This window comes from Chiloscyllium plagiosum, chromosome 24, assembly GCF_004010195.1.
Source record: "Chiloscyllium plagiosum isolate BGI_BamShark_2017 chromosome 24, ASM401019v2, whole genome shotgun sequence".
NCBI classification, from domain to species: domain Eukaryota; kingdom Metazoa; phylum Chordata; class Chondrichthyes; order Orectolobiformes; family Hemiscylliidae; genus Chiloscyllium; species Chiloscyllium plagiosum.
The window spans coordinates 2,123,569-2,146,444 of NC_057733.1; the positions used below are offsets into that span (position 1 = coordinate 2,123,569).

The window sequence follows — 22,876 nt, forward strand, 5'->3', positions numbered from 1 at the left end:
GTGGGTTACTCTTTGGAGGGTCGGTGTGGACTTGTTGGGCCGAAGGGTCTGTTTCCATACTGTACAGAATCTAATCTAAAAAAATGTTGTAATTGTAACAGCCTCCACCACTTCCTCCGGCAGTTCATTCCATCCATGCACTACCCTCTGGGTGAAAGAGTTACCCCTCAAGTCCTTTTTAAATCTTTCCTCTCTCACTATAAACCTATCCCTTCTAGTTTTGGACTCCTCCATCCTAGGAAAAAGGTCTTGGCTATTCACTCTATCCATGCCTCTTATGATTTTATAAACATCTGTAAGATCACCCTTCAGCCTCCAAAGCTCCAGGGAGAAAAAAACTCCAGCTTTTTCAGCCTTTCCCTACAAGCTCAAACCCTCTAAACCTGACAACATCTTTGTGAATCTTTTCTGCATTCTCTCAAGTTTAACAACATCCTTTCTATAGAAAGGTGACCAGAACAAAGGGGCAGGGGATATTGGAACTCATTTTGCCAAATGACTGTGGAATTAGAATTAGCTTTAATTGTCACATATATTCAATGAATATAGTGAAAAATTTGTACATCACAATGTAACCCTGCAAGTACAAATTCACCCCACAAAATGTGTGTGTGCATGTGGGTCTTTGTCTGTCTGTCTGGGTTGGGGGTTGTGAGTGTGAGAAAGTGTATGTATGTGTGTGTGTGTAGTGAGTGCAGAGCGTCTTAAGTCTGTGAGGGGGTGCTCACAGACTTAAGACACTCTGCACTCACTACACACACACACATACATACACTTTCTCATACTCACAACCCCCAATCCACACAGACAGATAAAGACCCACATGCACACATATATTTTGTGGGGTGAATTTGTACTTGCAGAGTTACATTGTACTTTGCTCAAAAACTGCACGCATTTGTGTACAACTCTGAGCTCAAAAACTGCATGAATTTATGTAAAACTTCGTTATCTCACTTTTTAGATTAGAATCAATCTAAACATCATGGCATAGACAGAGAACACAGGGAGGCCAACACCTTCAACATATTGTCTAGCTATCACCATTGTTAACAGCTAATCCGAGAATGCAACGTTTTTTGAAAAAGGTTTTGTGATTTACACATGAAAGAAGTGAAACTATCATTGTATTGTAACAGATGAAAGGCTTAACAGACCCTAATTTTTCAATGTATAATTTCAGTTACATCACACTGTAAATTTTTGCTATAAATTCTGTGTTAGGATTGAGCCCTCCACTACAACCTGATGAAGGAGCGTCGCTCCGAAAGCTGGTGTGCTTCCAATAAAACCTGCTGGACTATAACCTGGTGTTGTGTGATTTTTAACCATGGATAGGAACAGTTTAGAAGGATGTGGGCTAAGTGCAGGGAAATGGGGTTAGCGTTGATAGACATTTTGGTCGGCATGGACCAGTTTGGGCTGGAGGGCCTGTCTCTGTTCTAGACGACTCTATGACTCTTAAGAAAAGAATGGGTGGAGAGACAAGCTCTAATTGGAGTGTCCTACTCTATCGCCACCTTGGCCATTTGGATAGGGTCATAGGGTCATACAATAATATAGGATGGACACAGACTCTTGGGCCCAAACTGGGCCCATGCTGAACATGGCACCCATTCAGCTAATTCCAATTCCCCCATTTTGTCCATATCACTCTAAACCCTTCATATCCGTGCACCTACCCAAAATGTTTTTAAATGTTGCTATTGTACCTGCCTCAATCACATTCTCTGGGAACCCATATGCACCACTCTCAGCATGAGAAGTTGCCCTTCAGGTCCTTCTGAAATCTTTCCTCCCTCACTTTAAACCTCTAGTTTTCAATTCCCCATCCCTGGGGAAAAAGACTACAGAGGAACCTTGATTATCCGAAGGACACAGGCGGGATTATTTTATTCATTTAATCAAATGCCAAATAACATAGTTTAGTCAAGCATCAGGACCGTGCAATCTTGTTTGGATAATCCAACATCCGGATAATTAAACGCCAGATAATCGAATTCCTCATGAAATCTTGAGATTGATTAACTTTGTTCAGTAAAATATCAAAGGAAATTGGTGGGTTAAGAGATTTAAGGTTTAGATCAGCTATGATCTAATTGAGTTGGATTATAGATTCAAAGGGCTGAAGGGCCTCCTCTTACTCCTGTCTCAACATGTGCTCAGTTCCTGATAAATCAGTTTCAGATCCAACACAGAGTATAACCTTTTCAACTGGCTATTCCAAAATTGACCAATTGGGTACTAACTATGGTAAGGACGTTAACGCAAATAATTTCGTCAAAAATATTTATTAAAGCAATTCATTCCAATGCCATTTCCTTATACTCTGAAACAGTTACTCAAATTGGTCTGTAGGAGCGACTTGGCTGCCCTTATACTTGCTACAATGAAATGCCTATTTAGTAGCTCAACAAGTATTAATGGATTTAGCCAATACACTCCAATGCCTATGAAAAGTAGCTTTGTCCTTCATCTCAGGCCAAGCAATAGCAAACACAGTTCCTATATTTTCTGAACAGTAGCCAAGAGCACCTCAAAGAGGTCATTTCTTTGAAAACACATCTATGAATATAGCTGCTATTTGCTGTCAGACCGCAGTACATGCAAAGTGAGTGAGTTCCACAGAGCAGAAGTGAATGTGGCACTTCAGTGTAAGAAGTCTAAATGAAAGGAGGTAAGGACCAATCTGACATGTTTTAATAAGTTGACGTGCTTTTATAGAGACTGAAGTAAACTCAACATTCAGTAACAGATCTAAAACATAAATATACCAGGAATGGAGTTGAGAATTTAACTTAGTTATTGCTTTACTCCCAAAATGGAGATGGCTGAAGTAAAAAGAATGTAAAATAGAAAGTGACAGTGGTAGAGAACGATCGAGCCACTTAAATGTGCTGACCTATCCCTTTCCAAACTGGGGCTTCCAGTATGACATGGTTTCTGTTTTGTTTGTTTGAGTAGCACATTACATCTGTGCCAGATATTGATGAAATGAGTGTTGTTTCCTTTTAGGTAGCCTATACGTTTTTCTAAATCAGGAAGCTAATCTTTGCAGTGAATCCTCCACAGAGAAAGGTTTGATAATGATTACTGCGGACAGGAGCCAAAGCTCTAAGGTATTCAATAAGACGGATTTGAAGGACTTCAGTATTGTTTCTGTATTATGTATGTTTTCTTGGAAAATCCTCTGAACTGAAGTCTGCTGAGCAGAGTTTTCCAGTTCTGTTTCAGCGGATTGGTGTAATCATCCACTGGCTAACAACTCAATACAGTCAACATTCAAGATGTTAGTAAGAATCAGGTTACAATGAGTAAGAGATGGCCATCATCTCTTACAGTTTGGCTACTCCACAAAAATACAGAACCAATATGAAAATAACTTTTTAAAATTCAGTCATGGGATATGGATCTCACAGCCTGCAACCTGGAGAAAGTGAGGACTGCAGATGCTGTGGTGCTGGAAAGACACACCAGGTCAGGCAGCATCTTCCTGCTCCTCTGATGCTGCCTGATGTGCTGTCTCTTTCTAGCACACCCAGCACTTACTAGCCATCTTTAATTGTCGAGGTGGTGATGGTGAGCAGCAGTCTTGCAACACCACAGCCCATGTGATGTAAGGACATCCATAGTGCTGATAGGAAGGGAACTCCAGGATTTTGACCCAGGACAATGAGGGAACAGAGATATATTTCCAAATCAAGATGCTGGATAAGTTGGTTAGGAACTTTAACTTGATGATGTTCCTGTGCATCTGCAGCCCTCATCTTTCTAGGTGGTATTGATTTACTGTGATTCATTTTTATTCACATAATAATTTTTACGACCTCAGCATACTCCATAATCTTAACTAAATGGTGTCAAAGCATGATTACTGTTTTAATGAAGGACATGTTTTAATTTATGCATAGTGATGGCCCATAAATGACAATGTGATAATGACCAAATATGTGTTGGTGGCTTTGGTTTTGGGATAAATATCAGCCAGGACACTGGACATATCTCCTTTTCTTCTTTAGTATCTTCAAGATGGCAGCCTGGGCCTCAGTTTAACAGTTTGTCTACAAATATAGCACACCCTTAGCATAAGCCTGATTCATGCATGCTGGTCTCTGGAGTAGAACTCAAATCCACAATCTTCTATCTCAGAAACAAGAGTGTTACCTATAGTGTAACACAGTTATAGAATTACACAGCACGGAAACAGATGCTTCAGTCCAGCCAGTCCATGCCGACCTCAATCCCAAATTAAACGTCCCACTGACCTGCACTTGGCCCATACCCTTCCAAACATTTCTTATTCAGATACTTATCTAAATATCTTTGAAATGTTGCAACTTCCTTTGGATGGCCATTCCAAACACAAACAATTCTGTGGCATAAAACGGACCCCGAATCTTTTTTAAATCTTTCTCCTCTTGCCTTAAGAATATGCCCTTTAGTCTTGAAATTCCCCTCCCTGGAGAAAAGACCTGCCATTCACATTACCTATACCCCTCATGATTTTATAAACCTCTATACAGTCACACTTCAACCTCCAGTGAAAAACACCCCAGCCTATCTAGCCTCTCAAATAGTGGGATAAGAGCGGCCGGTATGGGAAAGTATTTAATTGGGGGAGGGGGCATTACAATGCCAATAGGCAGGAACTGGGGTGCCTAGGTTGGGAACAGATGTTGAGGAGGTTGTTGAGGGAGCACTTGCAGATAATGTTGGATAGGTTTGTTCCACTGAGGCAAGGAGGGGATGGTAGGGTCAATGAAACTTGGGTGACAGGGGTTGTGGAACATCAAGTAAAGAGCAAGAAGGAAGCTTACCTAAACCTGAGGAGGCAAGGATCAGGTAGGACTCTAGAAGGTTACAAGGTTGCCTGGAAGGAACTGAAGAATGGACTTCGGAGAGCTAGACGGGAACACGCAATAGTTTTAGCAGGTAGGATTAAGGAACATGCCAAGGCATTCTACACTTAGGTGAGGAACAAGAGAATGGCCAGACGGACTGTAGGGCCGAATCAAGGATAGTGAAAGGAACTAGCGCCTGGAGTCAGAGGAGGTAAGGGAGGTCCGAAATTAATACTTTGCTTTAGTTTTCACTACTGAGAGGGACCTTGATGTTTGTGAGGACAGCATAAATTAGCTGATATTCTCAACCAGGTTGATGTTAAGAAGGAGGATGTGCTGAAAATTTTCTAAAATATAAGGCTAGATAAATCCCCTCGGCCAGATGGGATATACCCAAGGTTACTACAGGAAGCGAGCGAAGATATTGATGCGCCTTTGGCGATGGTCCTTGTGTCTTCATTGTCCACTGGAGTAGTACCAGATGATTGGAGGATGCCAAATGTTATCCCCTTGTTCAAAGTTGAAAATCACACAACACCAGGTTACAGCCCAACAGGCTTATTTGGAAGCACTAGCTTTCAGAGCAGCACTCCTTCATCAGATGGTTGTCAACCACCTAATGAGGGAGTGGCACTCCAAAGGTTAGTGCTTCCAAATAAACCTGTTGGACTATAACCTTGTGTTGTGCAATTTTTAACTTTGTCCACCCCAGTCCAACAGCGGCACCACCAAGTCATGGCTCCCTTGTTCAAGTATCGGAATAGGGATAATGGTGGGAATTACAGACCAGTCTGTCTTACATCAGTGGTGGGCAATTTACTGAATAGGATTCCGAGAGAGACAGGATTTATGATTGCTTGGGAAACTTAGTTTGATTAGAGATAGTCAGCATGGCTTTGTGAGGGGCAGGTCATGCCTCACAAGCTTTATTAAATTATTTGAGGATGTGACAAAACACGTTGATGAAGATACAGCAGTGGATGTAGTATATATGGAATTTAGCAAGGCGTTTGATAACGTTCCCCATAGTAGCATCATTCAGAAAGTAAGGAGGCATGGGATACAGGGAAATCTGGCTGTCTGGATACAGAATTGGCTGGCCCATAAAAGGCAGAGGGTACTAGTAGATGGAAAGTTTGCAGCCTGGAGCTTGGTGACCAGTGGTGTTCTGCAGGGACCTGTTTTGGGACCTCTGCTCTTTGTGGTCTTTATAAATGACTTTGATGAGGAAGTGGAATGGTGGGTTAGTAAGTTTGTCAATGACACAAAGGTTGGAGGAGTGATGGCTAGTGTGGAGGGCTGTTGTAGGTTGCAACAGGACATTGACAGGATGCAGAACTGGGCTGATAAGTGGCAGATGGAGTTCTACCTGGAAAAGTGTGAAGTGATTCATTTTGGAAGGATGAATTTGAATGCAGAATACAGGGTTAAAGGCAGGATTCTTGTCAGTGTGGAGGAACAGAGGGATCTTGGGGCCCACGTTCATCAAAGGTCCAGAGGATTAGATATGGTAGACAGTGAAAGTCTTTTTCCTAGGATGATGATGTCAGTTTGTACGAGGGGGCATAACTACACATTGAGGGGTGATAGGTTTAAGACAGATGTCAGAGGCAGGTTCTTTACTCAGAGAGTGGTAAGGGCGTGGAATGCCCTACCTGCCAATGTAGTTAACTCAGCCACATTAGGGAGATTTAAATAATCCTTGGATAAGCACATGGATGGTGATGGGATAAGGTAGGGGGACAAGCGGAGAATAGTTCACAGGTCGGCGCAATACCGAGGGCCGAAGGGTCTGTTCTGCGCTGTATTGTTTTATCTTCTATCCCTCAAAGTTGCCACCCAAGTTGACAGGATTGTTAAGAAGGCGTATGGTATGTTGGCTTTCATTAGCAGTTTAACAGATTATGCTGCAGCTCTATAGAGCCCTAGTTAGACCACACTTGGAATATTGCATTTAGTTCTGGTCACCTCATTATAGGAAGGATGTGGAAGCTTTAGAGAAGGTGTGGAAGAGATTTACCAGGATGCTGCGGGAATAGAGGGCATGTCGTATGAAGAAAGGTTGAGGGAGCTAAGGCTTTTCTCTAAGGTGATTTGATAGAGATGTACAAGATGATGACAGGCATAGGTAGAGTGGATAACCAGAGACCTTTTCATGAGGCTATTACGAGGTGGCATAATTTCAAGGTGATTGGAGGAAGGCTTAGAGGAGCTATCTGTTCATTACGCAGAGAGTGATGGGTGTGTAGAATGCACTGCCAATGGTGGTAGTGGAGTCAGATACATTAGATACATTTAAGTGACTCTTGGATAGGCACATGGATGAGAGTAAAATGAAGGGTATGTTGGTTAGTTTGATCTTAGAGTAGGATAAAAGGTCAGCACAACATCAAGGGCCGAAGGTCCTGTATTGTGCTGTGCTGTTCTATGTTCTAGGTTCTTCCATAATTCAAACTCTCCATAACATCTTAGTAAATCTCTTCTGAACCCTCTCCAGCTTAATTATACCCTTCATAGAATCACAGAATCGCTACAGTGTGAAAACAGGCCATTTGACCCAATTAGTCCGCACTCGCTGTCCGAAGAGCAACTCATCCAGACTCATTCCCCTACCCTATACTTACCCCTGACTAATGCACCTAACCTACACATCCCTGAACACTAAATTTAGCATGATCAATGTACATGTATTTGGAAAGGCAAGGACTGATTAGGGATGGTCAACATGGCTTTGTGCGTGGGAAATCATGTCTCACAAACTTGATTAAGTTTTTTCAGAAAGTAACAAAGAGGATTGATGAGGGCAGAGTGGTAGATGTGATCTATATGGACTTCACTAAGGCATTTGACAAGGTTCCCCATGGGAGATTGGTTAGCAAGGTTAGATCTCATGGAATAAAGGGAGAACTAGCCATTTGGATACAGAACTGGCTCAAAGGTAGAAGACAGAGGGTGGTGGTGGAGGGTTATTTTTCAGACTGGAGGCCTGTGACCAGTGGAGTGCCACAAGGATCGGTGCTGGGTCCTCTACTTTTTGTCATTTACATAAATGATTTGGATGCGAGCATAAGAGGTACAGTTAGTAAGTTTGGAGATGACACCAAATTTGGAAGTGTAGTGAACAGCAAAGAGCGTTACCTCAGATTACAACAGGATCTGGACCAGATGGGCCAATGGGCTGAGAAGTGGCAGATGGAGTTTAATTCAGATAAATGTAAGGTGCTGTATTTTGGGAAAGCAAACTTTAGCAGGACTTATACAGTTAATGGTAAGGTCCTAGGGAGTGTTGCTAAAAAAAGAGACCTTGCAGATTCATAGCTCATTGAAAGTGGAGTCACAGGTAGATAGGACAGTGAAGAAGGCACTTGGTATGCTTTCCTTTATTGGTCAGAGTATTGAGTGTAGGAGTTGGGAGATCATGTTGTGGCTGCACAGGACATTGGTTAGGCCACTGTTGGAATACTGCGTGCAATTTTGGTCTCCTTCCTATCGAAAAGATGATGTGAAACTTGAAAGGGTTCAGAAAAGGTTTACAAGGATGTTGCCAGGGTTGGAGGATCTGAGCTATAGGGAGAGGCTGAACAGACTGGAGCTGTTTTTCCTGGAGTGTCGGAGGCTGAGGGGTGACCTTATAGAGGTTTACAAAATGATGAGGGGCATGGAGAGGATAAATAGACAAAGTATTTTCCCTGGGGTCGGGAGTCCAGAACTAGAGGGCATAGGTTAACGGTGAGAAGGGAAAGATATAAAAGAGACCTAAGGGGCAACGTTTTCACACAGAGGGTGGTGCGTGTATGGAATGAGCTGCCAGAGGAAGTGGTGGAGACTGGTACAATTGCAACATTTCAGAGACATTTGGATGGGAATATGATTTGGAAGGGTTTGGAGGGATACGGACCGGGTGCTGGCAGGTGGGACTAGATTGGTCGGGATATCTGGTCGGCATGGACAGGTTGGACCGTAGGGTCTGTTTCCATGCTGTACATCTCTATGACTCTATGACTCTAATTCACCTAATCTGCACATCTTTGGATTGTGGGAGAAAGCCGAAGCACCTGGAGGAAACCACGCAGACACGGGGAGAACGTGCAACCTTCACATGGGCAGTCGCCCAAGGCTGCAGTCAAACACGGATCCCTGCCGCTGTGAGGCAACAATGCTAATAACTGAGCCACTGTGCCGCCAGGGTGACCAGAACTGGACACACTACTCCAGAAGAGACCTCACCAATGTCCTATACAACCGCAACATTACATCCTAACTCCTCTCCTCAAAAGGTCTGAGTAACGAAAGCAAGCATGCTAAATGCCTTCTTAACCACCTTATATATCTGCAATGCAAACTTCAAAGAATTAAGGACCTGAACCTCTTGGTCTGTCTGTCCTACCCAAGGCCCTACTTTTAATTGTAAAAGTCTTGCCCTTGTTTGTTTTACCAAAATGCAATAGCCTGCATTTATTCAAATTAAATTCAGTTTAGCACTTTTCAGCTCATTGACCCAATTGATCAAGGTTACTTCAGAATATTAAATAACCTTCTTCACGGTTTATTATACCACCAATCTTGGTGTCATTTGCAAAGTTACTAACCATGCCTTCTATATTCTCATTTAAATCATTTATTAAATGACAAACAAAAGTGGATCCAGCACTGACCCTTATGGAACACCAAGAGTCACAGGTCCCCAGTCCAAAACCCATCCTCCACCATCAGTCTATCTCTTGCTGGTTATCCAATTTTGTAAACAATTGGCAAGCTCACCTTGAATCCCATGCGAAACCTTATCAAAGGCTTTAATCAAGTCCAAGTACCTGAAAGGTTACCTCATAAGATAAGTTTTATCTACTTTTAAGAATATCCTGAGTCTAGTTAGGACTCTGATAGCTCAGTGATATAATGCTGATAATAGTAAAAAATAAAATGCAACATAACTAGCTCTTAAGAACTATGCAATAAATCTCTGTCTATTAAAACTGAGCCCCAATTCTACTAAACTCGAGAAAGTATCTTTGCCCACTTGCTGTTAGTGACCTCAACTAATACCATTAAGAAGAACTGACGACATTGAATATATTCTGGATTAGTGGTGCTGGAAGAGCACAGCAATTCAGGCAGCATCCGAGGACAGGCAAAATCGACGTTTCGGGCAAAAGCCCTTCACGAGACATTGAATATAGCCAAGACAACTCAGTTTGTTTCAGTAGACATGGCCACAAAGGATACCACTCGCAGGCTGAGCTCATAGCCCAGTATGCCATAGTTGAAATCATGCTCAGAATATACATGTCATGTTCCAGTACATTTTAAACTATTAGCTACTACTTTAAAATTTTGAACACATTGTTAAAATAGCTACTGCAAACCACATGACCTTTAGTGTTTTGAGTTCTGAGTATAAGCTAACCAAGTATGAACATTCAAAATTAATCAGGAATTCACAAATCCCTTTGTTTAAGGGTAGATTATCAGCAAGAGACCTAGACCATTCCAGCCAGGTTTTCTTCCTGTTTCACCAAGGGTGTATGATATAATAACTCAATGGAGGTGGGCTGAATGTGGATGAATCCCATCCAGCTTCCAATGGTTGGTTGCCTCATCCAAACCAAGTGTGCATCTCAAGGTGTGAGGTGACTGCACAGGATCCATAACCAAAACATCATTTTTTCTTGTAAAAGGAGCTTGGAAATTGGACAAGTTACATGGTGAGGCTATCATTCTGTTTTCTGCTTTTAATACAAGAATCTTTTCTGCAAAATCAGAGTTCCAACAGAAAGTCATCACTTGCTGCAAGTCAACTAAGCATCTGAGGACATAAACAACATTAACTTAAAAGAAAGTTGACCCCCCCCCCCCCCCCCCCAACCTGTTCCAACTTTGAATTCAGCTGAAAATAACCTCAGAAATTTGACTGTAAGGAGCCTTGCAGCTTGCATAGAATTCTCTACTTTACAGCACCTCTTCAGCCAAAATATTAACTCTTGAAAGAAACTAAAAAGAGACTGACACAATCATATATTGTTTTATTCTTGTTTGTGTGGTACTGCGTGCAAGATGTCAAATTATAAATATTCAGGGTTTCTTTTTATGTATTTGCCCAATCCATCTGGGTGTTACTGACTATGCCAGCATCTCTTGTCCATCCTTAATTGCCCAATGGACAGTCAACAGCAAACAATAGTTTTGAAGTCACATGTAGGACGAGAAATTTCTTTCCCAAAAGGGTATTAGCATACAAGATGAGTTTTTACGAATTTCACCATCTGCTACGCTGAGATTTGAACCCATATTCCTGGAGCATTAACCTGCTGTTACAGATTACTAACCCAATTTACACCAAAACTAAATCTGTGATAATAAATAACCTTTCTCACTTTAAAACTCTCAAAACTCTTGCTTTTGGAAATTGAGATGATCACTCCAAGACAAAGAAAATATATAGGTTTTACATACAAAACAAACACTGATCTCAAGCCATGGAAAACTCTTGATTTCTATCCATAACAGTACTGCAGGAAAGAAAAGAAATGCTGGAAATGAGTAAAATGGCCACCTGTTGTAGAAGGTCCTCAGGTGCTGTTAGGCCCGTTTTATAAATCAAACACTTCTTTCCATTGTATCTAAAGTTCAGATTCTTTAACTGTTGTGTATATTTTTCAGGCTCATTCCTTGCCTAATAACCGGATATTTCAAAAATATTAAAACATAAACCTGTCTTTTACAGTGGCCCATTCATCACCATCCTGTAGTAAAACTTTCGTTTCCTCCTCTCCTGCAGCTCTGTCAGAATGTCTTCTGAAGCTAACCTCTGGGAATACTGGGAGAGTCTAATCAATAGACTACTCAGCAAACTTCACGACTTTCACCAGTCTGACATTCTAACACGTACTTCATTTATCATCATCCTGATATTCATCTGTAAGTACCAGCTAAAATTGTCGGGTATAAATTTATAGTAGATTTGCTGAATATTTTATTTGTTTTATTATTGTTACATGCACCTAGTTGCAGTGAAAAGTTTTGTTTTGCTTGCAGTACAAGCAGATCATAGGGTGACTGAACAGAGTGAGGAATACAAAGCTACAGTTGCAAAGAAGGTGCACAAAAAGCAAGATCCAACATTAGATTTTAAATTTGAGAGGTCCATTCAGAAGGAGAAAGTGAGGACTGCAGATGCTGGAGATCAGTCGAAAAATGTGGCGCTGGAAAAGCACAGCAGGACAGGCAGCACAGCAGGACAGGCAGCATCCGAGTCGACGTGTCAAGCAACCCCACCCCTCCACCCGCAACAAGGAGGGTCCTCACCTTCCACCCACCAATCTTCAGATACAATGCATCATCCTCCACCATTTCCATCATCTACAGTCAGACCCCACTACCAGAGATATGTTCCCCTCCCTACCTCTGTAGGCATTCTGCAGAGACCACTCTCTCCCATTCCTGATAAAGGGCTTAAGTCTATTCAGAAATCTAATAGCAACAGAGAAGAAACTGTTCTTGAACCTGTTAGTGTAAGAGCTTAAGTGTTTGTACCTTCTTCCTGATGGAAGAGGTTGGGAGAGATTCGAACTGGGGTGGGAAGGATCTTTGATGAGATTGGCTCAGACTTGAAGTAGGTCATTGATATGGCACATGTAGTTATTGAATCAGTCAGCGCAAAGGAACCATTCGAGATGTTTCACCTAAAAAGCAGAGTCCTGAGCCACTGAGTACAAGAAAAGGACAGCTTCACTGGACCACCCCATACAACAGTATTCTTCTACAAAAGTCATGATCATTCTGACCACATGAAGCTGTCCTTTTCTTGTACTCAGTATTTGCTGTTGAATATCCTAGAACTGACTGGAGATAGGAGTGAACTTAATCAGACCAGCTGTTATGTCCATGGCACTATGCTAGCTGGCAATTCCAAAACAAGATTGAATTGCATAATTGTTTTTAACTTTTAGACGAAGTAAATTTGGCACACTAGCCTCCCTAGGTAATTTTCTCCATACTTAACTTCTTCTATGTTGCTCTAGGACATTGCCGCTCAAAGCTGTCTCAGGGTTCTGATCCCTTGTTCAGCACTATGCTAGACTGCATGCACCTCAGTAAGTGCTGCGATTGTGGAACTTGCTACCACAAGTTGAAGTGAATTGCATGAAAGAGAGAGAAAGGAACAGAATGATAAGGTGACAAGTTGAATTGAAGGAAGACTGAGATGGTGTCTGTGGAATGTAAACTCCAGCACTGAACTGTTTGGAATGAATGACTTACACCTGTGTTGTAAATGTTTTAAAGTGACTACTGGGCAATTCTGTGAATTTTGCACCAAGGTTACACTGTTCTCTCTTATTTTCAGGTACTTTTCTGTTGATTTTTATTCCTGTCATTTGCTGCTGCTGTTCCTGCAATTGCGGCAAAAGAACTGGCAGAGTGAAACCCACATCCAAACCCTAACAGTATGAATCCTCAGATGGACATGACAGCACATGAGCAAGGGGCCTCCGTGGCAGTGCAGCACAATGAAGACAGGCTGTAATGTTCATTTCTCACACATCACTTTGTACACAACCAAGATGGAACACAACACCTGGTCGAAGAGTTGTCTCCAATCGTTAGCCCCAATGTGACAGTTTGTTGGTTGAATAGCAAAGGACATCTTAAAACCCTAAACTTGATAAATATATGCACATGTACACATTCAACTGTTAAAAAATACTATAAACCTTTCACAATTATTGAAATCCATCAAATACAGTGAACATGCTCATTCTCATCTTATTCAAATGCTTTTCACTAAATAGCATTATTCCTAACAAACGGGGTTCATTGCAAAATTCGAAAGTCTTGACACTATTGATTCAAAGCGATACAGATAACAACAACAATGCTGTATACACCAAGAGTGACCAGCAACCTCCATTCTAGCCACCAACATAGTAATCATCTTCCAATTAAACAGACCATCCTGGCCACAGTGGGACTGAAGTTTATTCATCTCGAAGTGCATGATATAACCATAAATAAAAGGTTAGCTATCACAACAGCTAATTTGCTCTGACCCTCAAGTGTGATTTTCTTTCCTGGCTACCAACATAACCCAGTTACTGTAGTCTTCCATATTCATGCACGTAAATATTATTTCAAATCTATTAGGCAACATAAGAGCAACCCACGACCACAGTCACAAGTAACAACAGATCTTCTGCGACAACTGGCTTCTGCCACTCTTAAGCCAACTTTCACAGTACTGTATCTGCTTTTAAATGCCAACTGACACAATACTCCACTGAGCACCATTAATTGCTGCTTTTTGCCTGGCCTCATTTACAGGCCTTGAGGAGGATTGGTACTAATTGAATTATAAATAAGAAATATTAAACAAAGTATTTAATAAACTGTTGCAAGTAAATGAATGGCACTGATACGTTCTTTACAGCAATCTAGTCAATTCATCAGATTCCCTCACCTTACTCCAAACTAACTGATCGGTCAGAACTAAGCAAGGCAGCACAGAAACAGAATATCAATCTTGAAGGAAAGCAACAAGTTCTCATTTCAAACTCCTGAGCTTGGTAAAAACTTTGGCAGAGACACTACAGCAAATTGAAACGGCTGTCTCAAATGGCTAACCCCAGTACAATGGTTGAATTCTGATTTACCTAAATCCACGTGCAAGTGATATCACCTGTCACAAGGTGGTTTCTATAACTAATTCTGTCCTGCTGTCTGAAAGGGCACAGCTCACCACCAATGGAAAACTTCAGTTATTTTTCCCCCAGGTGCCCAAACTTCCATCCTTCTCAGATGGCCTCACACATTGAGAGATGGGTAACAGTTACTTGAAAAGTTGATGAACGGATAAATCACAGACAAGTCCAACCTTGTACCAAAAACAAAAGTGCTGGAGATCACAGCAGGTCAAGCAGCATCTGTGGTTAGAAAATAAGCTAACATTTCGAATCCAAATGACTCTTCAGAGCATCTGCAGTAATTTGCTCCTTCAATTCTGTACCATGTATCTACGTGTACATACAAACATAAGCAAGGTCAATGATCCTTGCAATCACTGTCGGCATGGGAAACCTTGCTTGGTTTTTGCTCTGTGCCAAAGCATATGAGCTGAAACATCAACTTTTAACACCCCAACAGTTAAGTCAACAAAGACTAGGAGTGGGGCGTGGATCTGAGACTACACCAATTGCTTACGACTGGACCCGAAGAACTACAGACACTCAACAGTGTTAACTTCTCACATAAATTAAGGACCAATGATTATCTGTGCTTTGTTAATCTTAGAAATTCTTCACCTTTTTACAATAGTTCACCATGTCACCAAGCAGTCCATGTTCAAATGCATGAAGATCTGGACAATATCTAGGCTTGGGTTGACAAGTGGCAAGTAACATTTGTGCCACACAAATGCCAGGCTATGACCATCACCAATAAGAGTTGAAACTTTATTGCTGGAACAGCACAGCAGGTCAGGCAGCATCCAGGGAACAGGAGATTCGACGTTTCGGGCACAGGCCCTTCTTCAGGAATGAGCAGAGAGTGTTCAGCAGGAGAAGATAAAAGGTAGGGAGGAGGGACTTGGAGGAGGGGAGTTGGAAATGTGATAGGTGGAAAGAGGTCAAGGTGAGGGTGATAGGTCGGAGTAGGATGGAGGCGGAGAGGTCAAGAAGAAGACTGCAGGTCAGGAAGGCGGTGCCGGGCTGGAGGGATCCGGCTGAGACAAGGTGGGGGGAGGGGGGATGAAGAAACTGGTGAAGTCCAAGTTCATCCCCTGCGGTTGGAGGGTTCCCAGTCGGAAGATAAGACGCTCCTCCTCCGACCGTCGGGGAAGGCCCTTATTCCTGAAGAAGGGCCTGTGCCCGAAACGTCGAATCTCCTGTTCCCTGGATGCTGCCTGACCTGCTGTGCTGTTCCAGCAATAAAGTTTCAACTTTGATCTCCAGCATCTGCAGACCTCACTTTCTCCATCACCAATAAGAGACTATCTAACTATCCTTCAAGTTCCCCTTCAAACCACTCACCATCCTGACTTGGAAATATATCTCCGTTCCTTCACTGTCACTGGGTCAAAACCCTGGAATTCCCTCCCTACTTGCATTGTGGGATCAGCCAGCAGGTGAACTACAGAAGTTCAAGAGGACAGCCCACCACTACCTTCGCAAGGGCAATAAGGGTCAGGCAATGAATGCTGACCAGCCAGTAACACCTACATCCCACAAATGAGTTTTTTTAAAAGTATTCCAGATTCCATGAGAATCATATCCAGTTAATTGTCTTTTGTATCCAGTTACATTGTGCCCTTCTGGTAATTTATTTCACAAATTCATTACCCATTAGAGCTACAGGTTCCATCCAGCTTCTGTTCTATTCGGAAATAGAAATACACAGTAGGTCAAACAGAATTTGGAAAGAGAAAGAATGGTGATGACATTTCAGCTGTCTCTTCATCTAATATCTTACTACTGACAAACAGTGATTAATCTTATATATGTAACATCTCACTGGGATCTCTTGGTATTTCAGAGGGTCAGTTAGCTGGATGCCAACAATAAAGTGGTGCCAACAGCAGGAGTTACCTTCTCACACTAGCAATTGTCATCATGAAGAATTCTCCTCCTCAATCACTTCCCACACCTGAGGCGCAGTAACTGTCAGATTAAAACACCACCAGTTATCTCTCTCTCTAATGAGGGTGGGTCCATGGGACTTTACCTTACTATTAGGATGTAACAGGAGAGTACATATTAGCTCTGTGATCCTGTCGAATTAACAGCTTTCACACTGCCAGAATGATTATATAACTATGTTAACCTGTCAAGATGACAGTGCGACTTGGTCACCCTGTCAGAGTTACCCAGTGCCCCTGATTCCTCTTCAGAGCTGTCACCTTGCAAGTAGTCAGTCAGTTAGTTAGTTAGTCAGAGATAACAATGTCACCATTTGTGCCACAGCTGAGACAGGATTAAACACTGTGCCAAAGTGAGGTCATCTCCACCTATGTTTGCATCACTAAATTATCAACAAAAATTACAAATAAAGCTGCTGGGCACAGCTGGGTGTGGCTGAATAGTCATGCATTTTTTCAGGTGCAGTGTCATAAGATTAATATTTAAACGCAAACACACTAACAGTTGATTTGGTGGAACTGGAAGAATCGAATTTAGACGAGAGGAATTCTGCTGAGGAGCAGCAACCAGTTCACTGTGATCGAACAGCTTCAGGTAGGATCAATAATCCTTTGGAGAGGAATTATCCACAGCATAGACAATGGTTATGTACAGAGACAGGCGGAGCTTCACTGAGTACACTCCCAGGTGAGTACATATTAAAGGTCACTGACTTCAAGTCTGTATTTGCAACAAATAAGGAGAGACTGAAAACACAAGCAAGGAAAGTTTCTGGAAAAGTTGGTTCAAAATTTGAAGGTGAGGTTCCAGTGTCTAGTATTTGCCTGCAGAGGGAAATGTATTACCCAGAGACATGCTCACACCAGAGTTTTCCAAATAGGCTCCTGTCTGCGAACGTTGATTGAATGCATTCAGAACTCACTTAACTTCTCTCTAAGATCCCATATATGGCACAGACAATAAGAGTTACAATTACTCACTGGGCGACAGCTCTGAAGAGGGGTCAGGACTACTGGGTAATCCTGACAGGGTGACCGGGTCACACTTTCATCCTGACAGGGTTAATGTGGTTATAAAATCACTCTGGCAGTGTGATAGCTGTTAACCGGACAGGATCACAGAATTAATTTGTATGGAAGTGTGAAATGGCTACTCACACCTCCAACAGAACATCATCAGTTGATTGTGATTGTCAAGTCAGCTAAACACCAGCAGAAAATGTTCCTTTAACTTTGTGTCCTGGGTACCCAGGTAGCAGTGCATGAAAAGCTTGATGCATTATAAGGATTCACAATAACTGCTGTACCCTTGTCCCATCTACTCTACAACCAGTGACTGCTCCTGTCCCACTCTGAACCACAAGAGTGTGTCACCTTACTCCACGTAAGCCAAGGTTCAGTATTTCTTTCACTGCTCCTTTCCTGTATTTCTATTTGCAGGGATGGAGCCATCATCAAGCCTCAACCTGGGACCTACTCTCTGGAGTTGGCTGTTGAATAACAAGTGGGCCCTGGGGGGTCTTGTGGTTATTGCCACTTTCATTGCCATGTTCTTGATTCTTGTTTCATTTGCTGTAACTTATGGATTGTGTTCAAAGCCAACATCAGTGGCTAGGCCTATTTAATCCTACAGAAAGGATTGATAGCAATTGGAACTACTGCAATGTGGACCTGCCAACAGATGCCCCAACAACCGAAGTCCCACCAGAAACCCAACAGGTCAATGGCAGCAGGCAGCACAGCAAGATTCCCAAAAAGGATCTCTTACAACCTCACTTCACAGCATAAACCACTTCAACCTAACTGCTGCAACAGGAACCCCAATACCTGACTTCACAAAAAGGAAACACAAGAACACAACTATGACAACAGCAAATCCAAATGAGGCAACATCAACTTCAACAATTTGACCCCTGGCAATTAAAACCCACACCCGTTGAAGGGCTTGGCAGAAGTATTTTGGGGACACCCTGAACTAGTTTAGTTAAATGGTTACCCAGCAAGTACAGGCCACCAACATGATGGAGACAGCTCAATCCAGGTTCCAATCTATGTACTGCAGAAAAAACTGACCGAAAAACCGAATCAACAGCTAATGTGAAGTGTACTGGAACAATACACAGCTTTCCTTAAGTATAATTATCATCCCATTGTAAAGTGCTCAACTGTAATTTAGACATAATAACTTGAGCACTACTGCAGAAAACTACACACAAATGTAAGAACATTAGTTAAAAATCATTTGATGAACTGTACATGAAACTAAAATCAACAGTCTTTATTTGTACCTTTCTTTGAGAAAGATCACAATATTTGCAGTCCAACAGTTCTTGGGCACCACCCTCAGTCAAGAGAAGATTGGAAATTAATACAAGGTGCCTCTACAATTTCCACAATCATTTCTATCAATATCCTTGGAGGAGTCACAGCTGGACAGATATAAATTCTACACCAATTGGTATTTCCCAATTTAATCTCTATGATATGTACTATTTGCAGATACTCACACTGTTACTTAAATACTCATTGTTAATATTAATAAATTTGGACACTATAATGACTAACAATTACTGATATAAACTTTATGTGGCTTATTAATTAGTGACATGCATTCTATACCAATTGATTTTTACTGATGTACATAGTATACCAGTTAATATTTTACAAAAATTCTAAGGGTCACCAGACCTGAAATGTTAACACTGATTTCTCTTTGCAGATGCTGCCAGACTGGCTGAGCTTTTCCAGCAACTTCTGTTTTTGTTTCTGGTGCCTAGGAAATGCCATATGGTCCATTCAATTTCATTTCTTTATTGAGATCTTGCAGTGATTGATACAACTGAGTGGCTTGCTAGACCATTTCAAAGGGCAGTTGAGAGTCAACCAGATTACTGTGGGTCTGGAGTCACATGTCAGCCAGACCAGGCGAGAATGAAAGATTTCCCTCCCTGAAGGATATTAATGAACCAGATGAGTTTTTACAACAACTGGCAGTGGTTTCATGGTCACCAACACATTCTTAATTCCAGATACTTATTGAATTCAAATTCCTTCATCTGCCATGGTGGGAATCAAACCAGGTCCCAGATCATTTGCTCAGTTTCTGGATTAATAGTCTCGCAATAATACCACTGGACCATCACCTCCCCATCTTCTCAACTGATTCAACTCACAGGGAACATAGAACATTACAGCGCAGTACAGGCCCTTAGGCCCTCGATGTTGCGCCCACCTGTGGAACCAATCTGAAGCCTATCTATCCTACATTATTCCATTTTCATCTATATGTTTATCCTATGACCATTTAAATGCCCTTAAAGTTGGTAAGTTTACTACTGTTGCAGGCAGTGCGTTCCACGCCCCTACTACTATGAGTAAAGAAACGGCCTCTGACATCTGTCCTATATCTATCACCCCTCAATTTAAAACTATACATTCTGCACTGGTTAACATTTATTGATATACGTTCTGAACTGGTTAAAATGTACTAGTATTGACCCTGCCTAGATTAATCTCTACTGAGAAATGCTTACTGATACACACTATACTCATAAATATTTCCTGACATAAAATCTATACAGATTAATATTTACTGATATAAACTTGATATAAACCCAATGTAAGCTCCTTAGACTGCACATTCCAAACCCACCACTTCCATCAGGAATGGCAAAGGCAGAGGAATACCACTTCAATGGTTGTTTTTGACCGGTGCAGAATGTGATGAACTGAAGGGCCTTCTTTTGAGCTGTAGACCTCAAACTCCCCTCCAAGTCACTCACCATCCTGACTTGGAAAAATACACTGTACCTTCAGCGTCGCTGGGTCAAGCTCCTGAATTCCCTCCCAAAAGGCACTATGGATTAACCTACAGCACATAGATTGCAGTAGTTTAAGAAGGCAGCTCACCAACGCCTTGTTAAGAGCATCTAGGGATAGGCAATAATGCTGGCTCAGCCAACGACACCCACATCACATTAGAAATAAGAATTAGGATTAATCTTTGTTGTTATGGACTCCATACTGGTTAACATTTATTGATGTAAACTCTGTGCTGATTAATAATTATTGAAATGTCTGTCCTGACGAACCTTTCCTAATATAGACAATATATTAATTAATCTTTACTGATAAAATCAACATCAACGGTCAGACTAATTTTTCATTTTACAAGGCTAGTCTTGAGACTTGCTTCAGGACTAATTTTAGATTTCGGAGACTTCTTTTTCATTCTCACTAACTCATTTACGAGATCATGCTGTCACATAGTAACAATACCATCTATGTTTATGTTGACATATAGGGCAAACGGATTCTTACAGAAGCAGAATTTGAATAATTAACCAATATCCTCAATAATAAGCAACCCTCAACACTCAACTAATTTCTTGAACAGCACTTTTAAGTTGTTAAAAGAAAACAGGCTTAAGTTAATAAATTTTTCTTTCAAAATAAATGACATGAAAAGCTAACAGCATAAATATATTTTCTCCAGACTGGTAAAGTCACACTTGAAATAAGCTGGGGCATTTTTCATCAACACTATTTGTCAGATTTCACCCTCAGATTTGAATTAACAATCGACAGTGCTCATCACAATAGGATCCACCACATTTTTCTCAAGTATAGTAGTTTCTGTTCTATGTCGCCCTCAACTAGACATTTTGCATTCATTTACAAAGAATTCATCACTGTCATTATTTAAAATTGTCTTAAGATTCCAGTTCACAGAGTATTTATTTGTTGACATGTTTAAACTTTTCTTTCCTTTGCAATCTCCCTGTTACTCCACACACTTCTTACAGCTTCCGTTGCAGTTGCCCTACAATCTGCTTGCAGCCTCTTTTGCCCCCAGTACTCCTCTTGCAGCTTCTATCTTCCCAATCCCCTGTAGCAGCCTCCTTCTTTGCTGAACCCTCCACCAAAATACCTCCAATTCCCATGCCTATGTTCCTCTGGCCGACATCCCATGTTGGGCTTTGTACACAAAACACCCAGATCCAGCAAAAGTGCCTCCTGACTTCATTAAAACTTTATTCCGGTAAAAGGACCTGCAAACTGTCCAGGAATGTGTTTCCCCAAAATGCTAGCTGCTCCTTCAGTCACAGGTTGTTTCTCTCTAATGGCAGCAAGCACAGGGGAGAACTGGGCAGTGATTCAAGGAGTCGCTCCTCGTCATGTCCTTTCACTTTACTTACAGCAGCGACTGCTCTGATTGGTCAAATAAGTGAACTTTTCCACAAGTCTTGGGGATTTTCGGGAATAAATAGTGAATACACCTACTGACCCATATATTCCAAGCACTGCTATATATTGGTCAATATTACACTTTATATTGATTAATACTTACTAGGATACAGTCTATACAAAGCAATGTCTACTGATGTACACTTTATACCAATCAATAGATGATGAAAACAGTAAGTAATCTTCACTGATTGATAGTTTTTATTGATTAACATTTATTTACACTCTGCATTTATTAATCCTTACTGACATTGCACTTATTAATATTTACTGGTATTCACTCCAAACTAATTAATGTTTATGAATATAAACTATATTCATTAATCTTTGATAATATCCTCTACACAGATTAATAATATGCTGACACACAGTTACACTGCTTAATATCGTAAACAACATTATTGTCAAGAGTATGTTGATAATTGAGCCCATCTATTCCACGAGCTTGATCAATTTGCTCAACTGATAGTTCAAAGGTGAGGACAGCAGATGCTGGAGAGTCAGAGTCACAAAGTGTGACACTGAAAAGCATCAAGGAATGGGCTTGATGTAGGGCTTATGCCCAAACTATCGACTCTCCTGCTCCTCGAATGCTGCTTGACCCGCTATGCTTTTCCAGCGCCACACTTCTCAGCTCAACTGATTGTTATTCAGGACAAAGGTATAGTGATAAACCAGGTTTCATCATTAACAGGAAATAACAACTTATTGCAAACAAATGTATTCTTTAACAAATGGCAGAAGGAAAAAAGAATCACTAATTTGATTTTCTCATTTATACGTAGGTTAAAGTCACCCATGGTTACTGCTGTCCCTTTAACACAAGCATTCAAAATTTATTCTTGTGAATTGTGCACAACATTATGGGTACTGTGAGGAAGCCTGCTGATTATTCCCACTGGTGAGGTCTTTCCCTTAATATTTTTCATTTCCATCAAATGATTCTACATCCTGATCTGAATCGAAGTCATGTCTAACTATTGCACAAACACCATCCTTGAATAACAGTGCTACCCCTCCTGCTTTACCTAGTTTCTATTCTTCTTGAATATCATATACCCCTCAATATTCAGGACCAATTCCTTGTCAACCTACTGTCATAATAGTTATCAGATCATTCTTATTTACTTGGAGTGCTCCAAGGCTATTATCGTTGTTCCTTCCA

General features: G+C 41.3%; 1 protein-coding gene and 1 long non-coding RNA gene across 8 annotated transcripts in view; one reads left to right on the forward strand and one right to left on the reverse strand.

The window, feature by feature from the left end:
• LOC122561958 overlaps window positions 1–13,384 on the forward strand; it is an 80,003-nt gene extending 66,619 nt beyond the window's left edge. For both annotated transcript variants that reach the window (XR_006315174.1, XR_006315175.1), the window contains exons 2-3: window positions 11,617–11,756; window positions 13,183–13,384. This is a non-coding gene — a long non-coding RNA (uncharacterized LOC122561958). The remainder of the gene's footprint in view (window positions 1–11,616; window positions 11,757–13,182) is intronic.
• recql5 (RecQ helicase-like 5) overlaps window positions 1–22,876 on the reverse strand; it is a 132,005-nt gene that overhangs the window by 61,644 nt on the left and 47,485 nt on the right. The window lies entirely within an intron of this gene.